The following is a 17,786-nucleotide window of genomic DNA, read 5'->3' as shown; positions in this document are numbered from 1 at the left end:
TATTCATATAATATTTAAAAACATATAATGCATATTTTTAAAACTATGTGAATAAGCAGTGAAATTCTCAAAACATCTTTTTAAGTACAAAAACAAAAGTCTTCTCAAAGATAGGACAAGTATCTGTGGTCAATTTTCCTGTTTCATAACAACAATTTAAAAAACAGAATACAATTATAGCAATAATTATAATAGCTTGCAATGTCTATACTTTGCAAAGTACTTTCATATATATCAGATTTTTTCATTATTTGTATTTAATTCTTTGCTTGCATTCATTACTTATATTAAATTTAATTTCTTACTTTCTTGTTGCTTATGAAATAATTTATGTTTTTGTTAATTCGTGTTTCATCAAAATCCTTTTGTCTAACTTAAACATTGTTAATCTATGACCAAATCTCTACCAAAAAATAAGCTATGAATTAAAATGAATGAAGTTTACCATTATTTATGCTTTTGACTGTTTGGAAAAGTTTTTTCAATTTTTTATTTTGTAATGTTTTAAATATACAAAATGGTTGCAAAAATAATAAAAACCTTATACAGAGAGTTCCAACATACCCCCAACCCTCCAAATACCCAGATCCACCAATTTTCATATTTTGCCACCTTTGCTTTATCATTTGCTTTGTCTGTCTATCTATCTATCTATCTGTCTGTCTGTCTGTCTGTCTGTCTGTCTGTCTGTCTATCTATCTATCTATCTAATCTATCTATCTATCTATCTATCTATCTATCTATCTATCTATCTATCTATCTATCTATCTATCTATCTATCTAATCTTCTGAACATTTGGAATCAGGTTGCACAGATCATACTCCCTGAACATATAATACTTGCACATTTATTTCCTGTGAACAAGGATATTCACTTATATAATTACCTTAAGTGCAGTTATCAAGTTCAAGAAATTTAACATGATATAAAGCTTACATTCTATATACTAATTTTTTCTTATGTTCCACTAATGTCCTTTTGAGCCTTTCCTCTTCCATTCTTAGATCCTCTCAAGTATCATGTATTGCATTTGTCATTATCTCTTTAGAGTCCCTCCCTCTGTTCCTCCCACACTCCCTCCTTCCCTCTCTCTCTTTCTCTTTCTTTCTTTTAATTGTGGAAAGATATATAAAACATAAATCTGTCCATTCCAACCCCTCCCCAGCATGCCATTCGATGGTATTACTATATCCACAATGCTTCAGTATCCTCACTATTATTCATTACTAGAAATGTCTCTTCATCCCAAACAGAAGCCCTATACTCATTTTGCTTTAACGTTCCATTGCCCTTGACCCCCACCCCTGCTAACCTATTCTTTACTTTCTGAAATTTTCTGAGATTTTCATTGTGGTTACCATGGGGCTTAAAGTTAACACCTTAAATCTTTAACAATCTCATTTGCTTTGATGTCAATTTAACTTCAATAGTATACACATATTAGGATCTTACAACTTTCTGCCTTCAGACCTTTATATAGCTCTTTTTCACAAATTACATGTTTATATGTGATGAGCCCCAAACCATTGATTTATCACTTTATGTATTTTGCCTTTTAGAACCTGTGGGAAGAAGTGGAGTTTACAATCCAAAAATGCAATAGAACTGGTATTTATATCTACCCATGTCATTATCTTTGCCAGAGATCTTTATTTCTTCACATGGCTTCAGTCAATTGTCTGGTGTGCTTTCCTCTTAAACTGCAGAAAGCCTTTTAGCACATCTTGTAGGGCCAAACCAGGGGTGTCAAATTACCTCAGATTTTATATATCCCGGAATGTCTTCATCTCTCCCTCATTTTATGAAAGACAATTTATCATATATAGAATTCTTGGTTGGCAATATCTAGTTTTCAGTACTTTACATGTCTTCCCAGTAACTTCTTGCTTCCATTGTTTCTGTATCCACACTATATCTTATTAAGATTTCCTTGTATGTGATTCCCATCAAGTGCATATGGTATGCCTGATAGAGTATGTGATTCCCATAAAGTGTATATCGTATGCCTGATAGATCAGGTTCCTTATGCTTTGTTCACTTTTCTTCATTCTTTCCTCTTTCTGCTCCTCAGACTGGATAATTTCAATTATCTTATTTTTAAGTTCAGTGTTTTTTTCTGCTCTTGAGCCCTTCTAGGAAATTTTAAATTTCTATAACTGTGGTCCTCAGCCCTTTCTGGTTCCTTGTTATAATTCCCAACTCTCTAATAATATCCTCTTTGTCATCATCTAAGATTTTCCTGATTTCCTTTAGTTCTTTGTCCATTTTTTCCTTTAATGCTTTAAGCATATTTAGGGGCATGTTTTAAAAGACTTTGTCTGGAATGTCCCAAGTTTGAGCTTCCTCAATGATAATTTCTAATGTTTTAATTTTCTCCTCTGCCTGGGCTGTCACTTCCCATTTCTTTGTATGTTTTTATCTTTTGTTAAAACCTGGACATTTTGATATTTTAAGATATAGTTACTGAAATTTAGACTCTGAGATATCTTCTCCTTAAGCTTGTCTCCAACTAGAGTTATAACAGAGCTTTCCTTGAATGCCAGTGTTTTAGTTTGTAAGCTACCAGAATGCACCATACCAGAAACGGAATGGCTTTTAAAAGGGGGAATTTCTTAAATTGCAAGTTTGCAGTTCTAAAGCTGTGAAAATATCCAAATTAAGACACTAACAAGAAGTTACCTTCACTCAAGAAAGGCTGATGAAGTTCTGGGTTTGTACCTCAGCTGGGAAGGTACATGGCAATGCCTGCTAGCTTTCTCTCCAGGTTTCCTCAATGGCTTCCCCAGGCTCTGTCCCTTCTATGGACTCTGTTGGCTCTGGTGGCTCTCCAGTTTTTTCCAAAATGGTTCCCTCTTAAAGGGCTCCAGTAGGCAATCCCACTTTGAATGGGTGGAGATACATCTCCATGGAAATCATCTAATCAAAAGTTACCACCCACAGTTGGGTGAGTCACATCTTTATGGAAACAACCCAGCAATAATGAATGAGGATTAAAGAACTTGGCTTTTCTGGGGTACACAACAGATTCAAACCAGCACAGCTGGGAACTAAGGATGGAATAAAAGAAAACACATTCTAGTTTTTGCAGATTAATTTGTGCTAGTGCTCTCTTTCAGAGCTTATCTATACAAAGAGTGTCAGGAATAGCTCTAGTCCAAAGTGTTGGCACCTCCCTGGGCCTTGCTGCCCTAAATCTTGTTTTGGGCATGAGCATAGTGTCCTGGGAATTCCCCTTCCTATCCTAGGAGATAGTTTCCCTAAGAAACAGTTTCCTCACTGTCTTGGGCACCACACTATATATTTTACAGCTGGCATTGCTTGCCCCAGGCAGTCACCTGACTGCCCTACCACAACATTCTATAAGAGTACTTTGTGTGCTTCTTTCCATAGGGCATTCTGCACTGTGACAAGTCCCTCAGGTTATTATAGGCAGACTGGGCCAGACATAGATTTTCCCAATATATGCATGGTTCCCGTTCCTCCTAGAACAAGAGTCAGGGATCTTCACTGGGCACATGGGCTGGCTATTCACCTAGCTGGTGAGGTTTGGGAGTGGGACCAATCAGGGTGCCAGGTGATTCTACCACTTTTTTTTTTTTTTTTTACATGGGCAGGCACCGGGAATCAAACCCGGGTCCTCGGGCATGGCAGGCAAGCATTCTTACCTACTGAGCCACCGTGGCCCTGATTCTACCACTTTTAAGTAGCCTTTTTCTTGACTTGACATGCACCCTGTTACTACAGTCTGTTAATTGTTTTCTGGAGGTTTGGGAAATATGTGCCTGCCAGTTCTTGCTCATTGTCCAAATTTTTTTTTTTTTTCAGGTTTAGAAAATAAAGTTTGTTGGGATCTTGAACATTTTGGAGAAAACTAACAAAAAATATGAACACACATTCAGATCATGTTGATGTGAGGAGTAATGTCATTTAGTTCCCGTGACATACACAGACAGCACTCAGGTACCAGGTGGCCCTGGGAGGGGCTGGTGGGGAAGGTACAGGGGCCTCCAGGCAGGAGCAGGGGCTGCTCCATATGGGCCATCCTGGGGAGCAGAGGAGACAAGGTATTGAGGTTGATATGTGTTGCTCCGACTGTAATTAGGCGTGTTGCTATCTGATTTTGTTAATATCGAGTAGTGATGCAGCCTGCGGCCTGTGCATTTAGATTACATGGAGTAGGATCAGAAGCAAGCTATTCAGTATGCAGGTATTTGGCCACAGCAATTAGTAAATACGTGTTCTGCATTGGAGACAGGATCATATTTTGGTGTTAGTGAAAGGGCAAGAGGAGCAGAAGAAGGAGAATAATCTGTTGATAGGTCTGAAAAAAAGTTGGCTTGCGTGGGAATGAAAATAAAAGGTGTGGGTGAGCCTGTCCTAGTCATGGTCGTGGTGCACCGCCAGAGGGAGGCTAAGGGTGCCTGGGGCAGGCCTTACACAGCTCTGTCCGCCCCTGGGTGCTTCCTCACAACTTTCCCTCCGTTCACCTGATCGACCGCCAGCGTCTCCACCTCGGGCTGTGCCTGCGGTGCGGTGACGTGGTGGATGCGGTGGGCTACTCCGACGTGGGCCTTGTGCTGCTTCTCGCGCGCCGGGCTGTGCTGCTCGCTGGAGCCACGGTCAGAAGCGATGGGGGGAATGACGAGGGGCCTCTCTTTGATGAGGTGGACCTCGGCCGACTCCCTGGCCAGCAAAAATGGGGTAGGGTCAGGCATAGCATCCACTGGTTCCCGCAATAGTAGTTTCCGGCTCTCAGCCCCGAATCTGTAGACCTCCTCAAATTCTGGGTGCAGAGGAGCCGAGAGGCTCTTTTTCATCCGGCGGCGAGGCGTCTCGGGTAGCTTGTCTTTGGGGGGTGCTGGCTTGTAGCTGGCCAGCACGGGACTCCCAGATGGGCTGGCATCTGAGGTCCCGCTGGAGCTCAGGAGTTACTTCTTGGCGGCGTGCAGCTGGGAGGTCAGGTAGGCGATGATGCCTGCGCGCTGCTCTAGCTCGCTTGACAGCATGTTCAGCTTATGGCTTTTCACTTTCAGTTCTTCCAAGTACTTCTTCTCCCTCTCTTTGATGGTGTTCTCCAGCACTGTGATCATTGCATTTTTCTGCTCCAGTTCTTTTAACAATTCATTATTTTCATTTTCCTTGAATTTCAGCTGAGCTTCCAGTTCTTCGCATCTTTTCTTCAGTTCACTGCTTCTAGAAGTTCCAGCTCCTGTCTGTTCTGAACTTTTGAGTGTCAGCTCATAGGTTAAATCTGTGCAGTGTTGCTGCAGTCGCCTGATCTCGGCATGCAGCCCCTTGAGTGTGCTGGCATGTTCCCGCTGAAGGAACGACAGGTTCTTCTGTGCACTGTGCAACTGGTTCTCCAGGTTTGTGGCTGCCATGCTGACTTCCAGATGACCTGCGGGAGCGGACGTCGTGGTCCTTCTTGCGGCTGCCCCCCCTTCGTCTCGGTCGTCGTCCTGGCGGGCGGCAGCGGGGGCCAGCGGCCCATGGGCGGGGCTGCTCCAGGTCCCGGCCCAGCCCCGGCCGGCCCGCCGAGGGAGGTCAGTCTGCGCCAGCCACGGAGCGCATCACCCGGCTCCCACCCGAGCGCTCGCCGCGGTGCACCCTCGCTCATTGTCCAAAATTTTTATGAGGGGATAAGTCCCTGAAGCTTCTCACTTTGCCATCTTTATGGGGGCAAAGTCTTTGGGAAATTTTATTTTCACTTGTGATGTCCGTGTTTGGCTAAGGAAAGCCATGTGGCTGATAAAAATATGCAGAAGTTCACGTAAACCAATCCATGGAAAGCTGGTAAACTATAACTTTGGCTGTGATGGTCACATGCTGCCTTTCATCAGCCAAGAAAACCACAAGAGCCAAGCTTTTTATAATGATTAAAAAAAATTGTAAACCCATGATTGTATCTTCTCTCAAGAGGTCCTGGTGATAATGAATCACCTGGGTGCAGGCTTCATTGATTCTCTAAGATATACCAATAGGCAATTCCACCTCACTAACTTTTTCTTAAGTTAGTATCTTTCCTTTCGTCTAGGGGATCATTTCTAGTGGTAGTAGAATCAGCCATGCAAGTGACTCTTATGATTTATTTGATTCTGTTGCATGAGAATTTTTTTAAAATATCTTCCTTTTGTTGTAGTTGCTTATATTGTGGGCTATTGTCATGACAATATCTTTTCCTTGTAATAGTTATTCACTTAAAAAACCTTCAAAATATTAACCAGTCACTGAAGGTTCTTTGAAGAAAAATATGACTGCTCATGTAAACAATTAATGGTTGTTAAGCATGGCAGTGTATATTATGACAAACAACACATGCTACATTATGCCAGCTGGTGTAATGATGTGATAATGTCTGACTCATTAACTCTGGCACACAGTTTACGATGCCCTTCTATGACAGGATTAATTGATTCACACATACATTAAAACAAAAATAACTAAACTGAAATTCAGCTGGAAGCCTGATTCCTCATTTGTCATAAACCCTGCTGTTGGTGATAGCTGACAAAGACCTTAATGCTGAATGGTTTGAGCTTCCTTTACTGACCTCACCTTTGCTTCTGACTAGAACATGAGCCTTGGAAACATATCAGAATACTTTAAGGTAAAACATCTCCCTGGAGAAGAATTCATGTTGGAAAAAAATTTATACAAGAATGAACTTATACATGTATAAATTTATATATGTATAAAAACTCAAGAGTTACCTGACTGGATTTTTTGTTTTGTTTTCTTTTGGGGGGAGGGATGCATGGGTTGGGAATCGAGCCCCATTCTCCCACATGGCAGGTGAGCATTCTACCACTGAACCACCCGTATTCTACCTGGTTTTATTCAATAGGCTGAAAAATAAACTGTACTAGGGGAAAATGCTTATTTGTTAAAATATGATTCCTTTGATTATTTTCATTAATTTTAATTTATTCTTCCATTTTGTTCTGTTTTCATAAAAAATACATGTGACATTTCTTACTTTCATGTTGAGACTGAACATTATTTCTTTAGATATGTCAAAAGCGTTATTTTTGAAAGCTGTATAACTTTTACTCAAACACCTTAATATTTCTATGCATTTACATTGTTTTTAAACTTTCATTTATTATACCTAGATATGCTGTAATGAATATGTCTCGTTTTAAAAAAATTCTATTTATATAAGAAATTGATTTTGTCAACAAGTAGTTCAGATGTCATAACATTTAAAAGTGAATCAAAAACAATGAATGCCACCAGATTTTCAGATCAACCTTATAAATCAGTATTTCATCCAGAATTGGTAACAATTCATCCAAAGTGGGAGGGAAAGTAAGTTGTATTTGTTTCCATTCAACTTTTATACAAAATGCATAATCTACCTTAGATGAGTTGACATATTAGAAGCAAGTTGATAGAGGACTACAGGTTAATGACTACTACACTTGGGGATAACATTTACCCAAACTTTTTAAGAATAGGTAGGTTTAATAGTGTGTACTATCACTCACTCTCCCTGTCCCTAAGAAAAAGGAAATACATTCTTCCTAGAGGAGAATGTGACCACTGAAACCACAGCAATAGAAAGAAAAGCTTTGGAGGATATATATATATATATGCATACATATATATAAAATCTCAAAGGATTATTGAATATGCCTTTCAGGATGGGGATTGAAAGGAAAAAAACATATGCCACTCAAAGTCACAAAGGAGATGTTGGTTCTCTGTGTACTGCCTCATCTTTCTGCAGCCCTTTGCAAGTTATCCTCATAGTTTGTGAGGTTTCTTATTGTGGTCGTTTCCTTATTGAAAAGATAACAGTGAATATGTTCATTTTTTATATATTTTTATTTATTTTTTTGGATGTGTGTGGTTTATCTTTTTATTCTTTGCAATTATGTTGTTTTGAGTGGAGTTTGAATAAGGAAATTGAGGGAAAAAATGTCTTAGTACATCATCTTTAACTAAAAGATGACTTTTTTTCCCTGGAAATGTAAAAAATAGACTGACATCAGAAGTTGGTATACTTGTTATATCTACCTATCTGGTCCTTGGAGATATTTGAGTTTGCAATTACTGGTCTAATGTTGAGCATGGCTGAGGAAAGATGTGAGAGGTGTGAATTTGTCATTGCTGAAAGTGAAATGGACTGAAAGGGTTAGAAAAAATAGTAAAAGCCAGGTTGCAATAGACTTAAAGTGCTTTTCTAAATGAATTCCATAAAAATATTGAAGACAAATGTTCCAGGTTATAAGGAAATAATATTTGAGTATGAGGTGTTAGAGAAATCTAGTCCCAGTAGAGACTATTGACAACTCTAGCTTACTCCAAAATCCCCTTCTTGCCACACTGCTTTATAATATCCAGGTGGTAACTCATTTAATTCCTTTAGAGATGACTAATAAACTGAAAGGCATGTGCCAAAAAAGAAAAAGAAGTGAAGGAATATATGCAAACAAATTAAGAACTTATATTAAATAAGATAATTAGTATAAAGGGCTTAGAATAGTGTCTGCAAATAGCAAATGCTCCATGAATGTCAGTCACCAAAATGTTCAGTCATTCTAAAAGATAAAGATAATTGCAATTGTTCTGAAAAATCATAGTCCATACTCTCAATGAAATTAAAAAGCATATATCTATATCCATATATAGCTATATCTCCACACATACATATATATGCATATATACATAATACACATAAAAAGAGAAAGGAGCTGAAAAAGAGACTCAATGATATAAGGGAGTTAGTAAAGTAAAAAAATGGAGATTAAAAGTTATCAGGCAGCTGAAAATAGAAATAGAAGACAAAAATGAAAGCTTTGCCAGAAACAGACAAAATTAGAATAAATGGGAATTAAAGAAAATCAGGAACACAAAATATGGACAGGCTTGAAGAAATTACTCAAAGAAAAACTGACACATGAAAACTATATTAAGCCTGAAAGCCATATTAGAGACACCAAAAACTAGAATCAAGACAAATAAAGCAATGTCAGGGATACAAAATATGAATAGGCTTGAAGAAATTACTCAAAACAAAATTGAAAAAAACATGAAAATAGTTTTAGAGTTGATAATAGAAATAAAGACAATCAGTCTTTGGGAGTGGGGATCTCCCAAATGCATAGCTGTATTCCAAAAAGAAAACAAAAGAGATTTTAAATAAATAAATACATTTCTAGGAAAAAAAATATGACTTGGGCTTACAGAATGAAAAGGACTACAGTGTCCCAGGGAGGATAAAAACATAGCTAATGTTTAATACCAGATTATATCTTGGTAAACTTAGTAAACCAAGAGAATTAAAAAAAATCATAAGGCTATCCTGACAGAGAAACCAAGTTGCTGATAAGGAGAGTAAGTGTGATTGGTTAGAAATCTCACTATAGTCCCATTCAATGCCAGAAGACAAAGAAGCAAAACCTACAGAATTTTGAGATAAAGAAAGTATGTTTAAAATAAGCCATAAATAAAAGAACCAATATTATATGGTCTCTTTTAGAAAATATTTATAAGAAAATTGGGGTCTAGATTATAAACTCTTATAGCAGATACATTTATCCCAAAACTGTAAATGTTATTTCTAGATTTTGAGATGCTATGCTATATGTGTATACTCATGTTCATGTTTTAGTTTGTTAATGCTAACCCAGAAATGTAGGAAATACAGGGAGTTTATTAAGTTACTAGTTTACATTTCTAAGGCCATAAAATGTCCACAGTAAGTTATCCAGAGAAAGATACCTTGACTCAAGAAAGGGCCAATGACATTTGGGATTTCTCTGTCAGCTGAGAAGGCACATGGCAAAGTCTGCTAGCTTTCTCTATAGGCTACTCATTTCAAATCACCTTCCCTTGGGGCATTTCCTTTCTGCATCTCCAAACACCTCTCTCTGTGTGGGCTCTGAAGCTTTGTCCAGAATGGTTCCTTTTTAAGGGACTCTAGTGAGCAACACACCTCGAATGAGTGGAGACACATCTCCATGGATACAACTTAGTCCAAAAGATCCCATCAACAATATTGAATCAGGGTTAAAGAACATGGCTTTTTCTAGAGTACACAAAATTTCTCCCTGGAACTTTTGCTACCTTTGTGACACGTATGACTCAGAGTCAGAGTTCTGCAGCTTTGAAAATCAGCATTGCTAAATACAACTGTTAAAGAAACTGAAAAAGAGATAAGGCTTCAGGCTTCAGGTACAGATGAGAATGACGCTGATCAGGTCAGGGCTAAGGTAAATCAGAACACAAGAGTAAGGAAGACATTGTCAGTATTTTAAAACTTCACCTACTATATGAGACCAAAGGAATAAAGGTTTATTTTGCCCAAAACCTAAATTTTCTGTAGCACATAATCTAATTCAACTTGTATGGATGGATCATTTAAACAACCCAAACACATTCAGCCCAGAATGGGAATGAACGCTTGTAATTTTGTATAGCTAATGTCATACCAAGATACATTTCAGAGTATGCTGAGCAGATAATTTAAAAGTATTGGCAAAGTCCCTTGAGGGACTGGAAAAAAAAAAGTGGAACTTTTAACCTCTACCACCAGGGAAACCCTGATACTATCTCAGACATTAGGCACTCCCAAGTCAATAAGCCAAGCCCTTGATCTTGAGGCTGGCTCTTGTGAGGCCTATTTCTGTAGCAGAGAAGCTAAGTCTACCTATAGTTATGCTTAAGAGTTAGTTCCAGAAAACATTTTTTTGTTACTCAGATGTGACTGCTCTCTCTCTAAGCCCAACTCTGAAAGTGAAATCATTACCTTTCCCCTTACATGGGACATGACATCCAGGAATGAAAGTCTCCCTGGAGACATGGGAGATGACTTTGAGTGACGAATCCAGACCTGGCACTATGGAATCAACAATTCCATCCTGACCGAAAGAGGGAAAAGAAGTGTAACTAATAAAATATCAGTGACAGAGAGAGTTCAAAAGGAGTCTAGAGGTTACTCTGAAGGCTCCTTTTAAGCCAGCTTCAACTACATATTGCTAATTACCAGGGTTGACCAACTCTGAACCAAAACCATTCCTGTCAACCGTGAAGAACACCTAGGACTTTATCTGAGATTCTTCAAATGTTTCACACACTAAGAATGCTTTCTAGAAAGCTAAAACCTCCAGATGGGTCCCTAGGCCAGATAAGTCCTGAAATTCAGAGAGGCCAGTCACTCCAGAATATCAACAAGTTCCACTCCCCATCTCATATTATCAACACCCTTTTCCAATATAAAAATGTTAGAATGAGCATAGCCCAAATATCCCTAAAGATTGGAAGAAAGATCATAGGAGAGGAGGAATTATAACAGAGAAGATAGGATTTAGCAAATGCATATGATTGCTGAATCATTATATTGATATTTCTTTCCATTTCCAGTGTCTTGGAGCAACGAGAAAGAAAAATCTAAAATTATGTAACTTTAACCCATTTCAAACTCTGAAATCTGTTCTATACCTACTTGTAACAATACACTTTAAAATTTAGGTTTTTTGTATATATATTTTACACTAAAAAATGTTTAAAAAGAAAGCATGATCAAAGAATTTCATATCTAGCTAAACTGTCCTCCAAGTTTAAAGGCAAGGCAGATATTCCCAAGCATACTGAAACTTAGAAGAATGGGCATGTTACTAAGATCGAAAAAAAAAGAATTTGTGCCTGATGCCCAAATCCAGACAAAAAATAGCTGAAAATAAAGATTTCAGGTATGAAGACCCTATGGTCAAAGAACTGATAGAAAAATAGGATGATAGGAAAGTGGTGAAGTAGGAAGTTCCATAAACTGGTGCTTCCACCAAGTCAACTCGAATTAGCAGAAACTGAATAAATTACTTTGAAACTCTGTAATGTAGTGGAATGGTGTGCAGCATCCAAAGAAGAGCTGGAAGAAGAGATCATGTAAATTGCATTAAATATCAATGAATTTCATCCTCTATACAGCAGTTTTTATTTCCCCTCCCCAACCTCTTGGCAGGCAACAGTAGGGACTGCAGCCTGGGCTCCTGGTGCAGCTTGTTGTTACCAGGTTGAGTTGTAAAGAACTAGGCTTCTTAATTCTGGGGGCCTTTAGCCATATAACTGCTTTTGATTAGTTACTTCAGATGGTTGGACAGCCAGGTCTGAGGAGAGCCATTGTTCTACCTTCTCCCCTCAGACAAAAGCATCAGAAAAGTCTTAAAGAGGCTGAACCTATTTTTTCTCTTTTCTCTTTCCATTGACTGTTTAGGAGCATATCATTTGGAAAAGTCACAAATTGACTGTACTAGCTCTCAATTAGAATTAAAAAAACACCTAGCATTCATAGAGGAATAGGAGAACTAAATTTCCACAATTATAACAATATAATATTCCGAATGTCCATTTATCAACAAAAATTTAAAAACACACAAGGAAGAAGGAAGATAAGGACCATTCACAGGAAAAAAGATTGCCAGAAACCATCCCTGGGGAAGCAATTAGTCAAAGACTTTATATCTACTATTTTAAATATGTTCCATGACCTAAAGGAATCCATATACATAGAGCTAAAGGAAACTAGGAAAGCACTGTCTGAACAAAGCAAAATTATAAATAGGAACTAAACAGAAATTTAGAGGCTGCAAAGTACAGTAATTGAAATGAAAAACTCAGATATATTCAACAGCTGATGTGAACAGGCAGAAGAAAACATCAGCAAACTTGAAGACAAGATAATAGAAATTATCTAGTGTGTGTAACAGAAAGGAAAAATTATGAAGAAAAATGAATAGAGTCTGAGAGACCATAAAGCATACCAATATAAGCATCATTGGAGTCCCAGAACACAAGAGAGAAAAAAATGGGTAGAAAAAGTATTAGAAGAAATAAGGGCCAAAAATTTCCCAAATCTGATGAAAGACATGAATATATAATCCCAGGAAACTCAATGAACTCTAAGCAGGATCAACTCTGAGAAATCTTACCAAGACACGTTATAGGGAAACAAAATCCAAAGACAAAGAGAGGATTTTGAAAGCAGCAAGGAAAAAAGGATAAGGGATTTCCAATACAAATTCACAGTGGAGTTTTCATCAGAAACCATGGTGGCCAAGAGACAATGGTATGACATCTTTAAATTCCAGAAAGAAAGAGAGAGAGAGAGAGAGGGAGAGCGAGAGAAGTGTGAGGGGGATGGGGGGAGAGGACTCTTAACCAAGAAATCTATAACCATCAAAATTATCTTTCAAAAAGGAAGGAGAAATTAAGTTTCTTACAGTTAAACAAAAACTGAATTTATTAACAAAAGACCTGCCCTACAAGAAATGCTGAAGGGAGTCCTTCAGACTGAAATGAAAGGACACTAGAGAGTAACCTGAAGCCATAATAGAAATAAAGAATATTGGTGAAAGTAATTACATGGGTAAGTATAAAATTCTAAATCATTGTACATTGGGGTTGTAAATTCTTACACCCCCCATATGACTTAAAGGCAAGTATGTAAAATGATATTTTAAATCTATGTTAGTAGGCATAAATGTATAAAGATATACTCTGAGCCAATTGCAATATAAATGGGGAAGAGATGGAGATATGCAGGAATAGAGAGTGTGTGCACAACTGAAACTAGGTTGGCACTAGTCAAAACAGGTTATTATTCATTTAAGAACATATATCTGATAAGTGTTTAATAACCAAAATATATCAAGTACTCCTACAACTCAACAATGAAAGGACAATCCAACTGACAAATGGGCCAAGGACTTGAGTAGACATTTCTTCAAAATAGATAAGGCCAATAAGTATATTAAAACATACTTGAAATCATTGACCATTAAAAATGCAAATTCAAGCTATGAGATACCACTTCATACCAACTAGGATGGTTATTATTTTAAAAACAAAATAAGAGTTAGTGATGATGTAGAGAAATAGGAACTATTTGTTGTTCATGAAATGAACCCTACATTGTTCATGGGAATGCAAAAAATGGTGCAGTCATGTAGAAAACAATTTAGCAATTCCTCAGAAAATTCAACCTAGAGTTAACATATGATTTGGCTATTATATGATTTGGCTATTATATATAACATATGATTTTGGATATATATATATATATATATATATATATATATATATATCCAAAAGAACTGAAAGCAGGGACTTGAACAGATTTTTGTACACCAATGTATATCACAGTTTATTCACAATAGCCAAAAGGTGGAAGCAACTCAAGTGTCCATCAACAGATGAATGGGTAAGCAAAATGTGGTATATCCATACAATAGAATGTTGTTCAGCCATAGAAAAGAGGTGAAATCCTAGTACATGCTAAAGCATGGATCAACTTTGAAGGTATCATGTTGAGTAAAAAAAGCCAGCACAAAAGGGTAAATGTATGATTTCTCTTGTATTAAATACTTATGATAAGCAAATTCATAGAGACAGAAGGCAGAGTAGTGGTTACTGGGGGTAAAAGAGGGAGGAATGGTGAGTTATTGTCAAATAAGTATGAGTTTTAATTTGGATGATAAAAATAATCTGGAAATAGTGGTGAGCAATACACAGCATTTTGATGAACTTAATGTCAAAGAATTGTCCACTTAAAATGATTAAACTGATTTTTGTGTAAAGTATATTTTACTTCAATTAAAAATAAATTAATTAAGATGGGCCATGATGGCTCAGCAGGCAGAGTTCTCACCTGACATGCTGGAGACTTGGGTTCAATTCCCAGTGCCTGCCCATGTGAAAAAATAATAATAATTATTATAAAAAAGAAAGCAGACCCAACAGATAAAAAGAACTAACAGAGAAAAATGTATTAATTTAAATACAGTTGAGAGAATTATGTGAAGGTATAAAGTTTGGCAATATAAAAATAATTACAATAAACAAACAATTGGGATGAGACTTTAAGATTAAATAATTATAATCAACAAACAATTGGGATGAGACCCAACAGATAAAAAGAACTAACAGAGAAAAATGTATTAATTTAAATACAGTTGAGAGAATTATGTGAAGGTATAAAGTTTGGCAGTATAAAAATAATTATAATCAACAAACAATTGGGATGAGACTCTTTAAGGTGAAAGGCAAAGTAGAAGTGTACTAAATCCCATCTGGTGTAGCATTGAGTCAAGAGATACTGTTTAAAGTTGAATCTTGTAGTTGCAAACAAAACAAACATAACTCTGACCTCATACAATAATTCTTACTTTAGGGAAATCTTCTGAAAATAGAAATTTTTTATGGAGAAGTACTTAACGTGAATTTCATCAATCTGTTTGGTTTCCATTAATTATTTTTTCCTTGAAATTCCAATAAAATTAGGTCCACACTAATAAGTTTCCAAGTTTGAATAAAATTAGTTCTTTCTATCAACTTTCTATTAATCCACACAGGATTAATGCTTACTGAAAGTTGATGATTTGGGCAATTTTTTTTCTCAACTATGACATGTCATACTTTATAAAAATATAAAAGTCATTTTTTGTGCTAAAAACATCATAAAAATAATTACTCCTTTTCTTGCTTGCATAGAAGACAGAAAGAAAGATTACAAAGGTGAAATGCTTAGCAAGTTACTAACAGAATAAAGCTGGATCTTCCATCTTAAATACAGAGGTTGTTTAATTCAAACAAGGTTGCCTCTAAATTAGAGATGATTCATATTAAAAGTAAAACCAGCCAGTCATTTCTAAGGGCTAATTACATTGAACCAAAATCTGTAAATATAATGATCTACAAGATCTACAATGTAGAGAAGACATCAAAATTTTTTGCCCTTTGTCCAAATATTTTTTTAAAAACTTTTATTCGAACTATATCCACATTAATATAATCCATCCAAATTGTATAATGGCTTTCAATACAATCAGAGTTGTACATTCTTCAGTACAATCAACTATAGAACATTAAAAAAAATTAATTGTAAAAAACAAACATACAAATATTCTTGACATACAAACATTCTTGATATGGTTATAATCAATGACTCACAATATCATCACATAGTTGTGTATTCATCACCATGAACATTGTTTTGAATATTTGTGTCTCTCCAGCAAAAGAAATAAAAAAGAAAAACTCATACATGCCATACCCCTTACCCCTCCCTCTCTTTGACCACTAGTATTTCAAGCTACTCAATTTATTTTAACTTTTGTTTCCCTTATTATTTGTTTATTTTTATCCATATTTTTTACTCATCTGTAACTGCAGAACATTTTTATTACTCCAAAAAAGAAAATCCCCATACCCTTTAGCAGTCACCTCTCAATCCTAGCTTCCCTCCGGCCTTTATAACCACAATTCTAATTCTCTTTCTGTAGATTATTTATATTTACATTTTATACAAATGGAATCATACTGTATGTAGTACTATGTTTGATTTCTTTCACTTAGCATTATGTTTTTTAAATTATTTTTTATTAATTAGAGAAGTTACATAAAAATCATATAAAAATACAATGCCCCCATTGTCTCTATTGCTGACATTTTGCATTTGCTGACATTTTGCATTTGTGTAGTACCTTTGTTGCAATTGATGCAAGGAAAATATTACTACTAGCGGTAGTCTATAGTTTGCATTAGATGTATTTTTCCCATATATCACTCTATTATTAACACCTTTAATAGTGACATACATTTGCTATAATTCATGAAAGAATGTCCTTATATTTGTGTTGCTAACCTCAGTCATTGTCCACAACAGTTTTCACTGTTAAACAGTCCCATGTTAAATCCTCTAACTTTCCTTTTAATAACATACATGACCCAAACTTCCACTTCAAACCACATTCACACACATAATTCAGCACTGTTAATTACACTCATAATATTGCCCTACCATCCCCACTATCCATTTACAAACATTTACAATCAACCTAATTAGAAATTCTGCACACATCAAGCATTGGTTCCCCACTCTTTACCCCCATTCTATCTCCAGGTAACCTATATTCTAGATTCTAACTCTATGAGTTTGCTTATTATAATTAGCTCGTATCAGTAAATGTTCTTGGGGAAGAAGGTTTCAGCATCCTTTCACCTGTACAGTCCCAGAACAGTTGTTTTAGATAGTTTCTGCTTGACCACTAGTTGTTTTTAGAGGAAGAGTGAATCCTGGAGCTCCCTGTTCTGTCCTTTTCCTTGGAGGTGTTCCTGTCCAAATATTTTTAATGATAAACTTTTGGCTTTAAAGTGATTGCTTTTAGAATGAATAATTTTTGTTGTGGGAAGTCAAGATTAAAATACAAGAAACTTGGTGACTAGTCAGAAAGGTGCCATTAACATATAGTCTTCAGAGAGAGGTTATATTAAACATTATATTAAAGAGATAGGTCATAGGAGATATACAGGAGTGTTGTTACAGGATAGACCTTATCCAATTAGAATCCTCAGATTTCAACATTTTTTATTCAAATGAGTGATAATAAATTTCAAGATGCAAAAAATATTTTAAGTTAATGATTGGTCTTTGATGAATCGTCACATTTAGGGAATGGGGGAAATGAATATAATGAACGGATCAAGACAATACTGAAATAAAGTCTACAGCAAAAGTTAGGAGTAGACAGTGACTCAGAAATATGTACAAGAAAATAATCTCTCAAAATAAGAATGATTTATGTTGGCTATTAAGAAGGAGAAATGATAAGAAGGACGACTCTATAGTTAATCACAGGATATCAAGAGTTACTTTTAAAGTTAGATAAATACCACTTCTGCCCCTTAATATGTGAGAAAACTTCCAGGCTCTATTTCCTAATAGTAAGATAGAAATAATGATAGTTAACCCTCAGGAAGGATGAAGACCAATAACTTTTGTTAA

The 17,786-nt window shown here is 36.3% G+C and overlaps 2 pseudogenes; both read right to left on the bottom strand.

Moving 5' to 3' along the window:
* Window positions 1–4,434: 4,434 nt before the first annotated feature.
* LOC143667959 (coiled-coil domain-containing protein 92 pseudogene) lies at window positions 4,435–4,818 on the bottom strand (annotated as a pseudogene).
* Window positions 4,819–4,929: 111 nt separating this feature from the next.
* Window positions 4,930–5,382, bottom strand: LOC143667958 (coiled-coil domain-containing protein 92 pseudogene; annotated as a pseudogene).
* Window positions 5,383–17,786: the final 12,404 nt, after the last annotated feature.

Source organism: Tamandua tetradactyla, chromosome 24 (genome assembly GCF_023851605.1).
Source record: "Tamandua tetradactyla isolate mTamTet1 chromosome 24, mTamTet1.pri, whole genome shotgun sequence".
NCBI lineage: Eukaryota > Metazoa > Chordata > Mammalia > Pilosa > Myrmecophagidae > Tamandua > Tamandua tetradactyla.
Note: the sequence above shows the minus strand (reverse complement) of the source record. Positions and strands in the feature narration are given on the sequence as shown.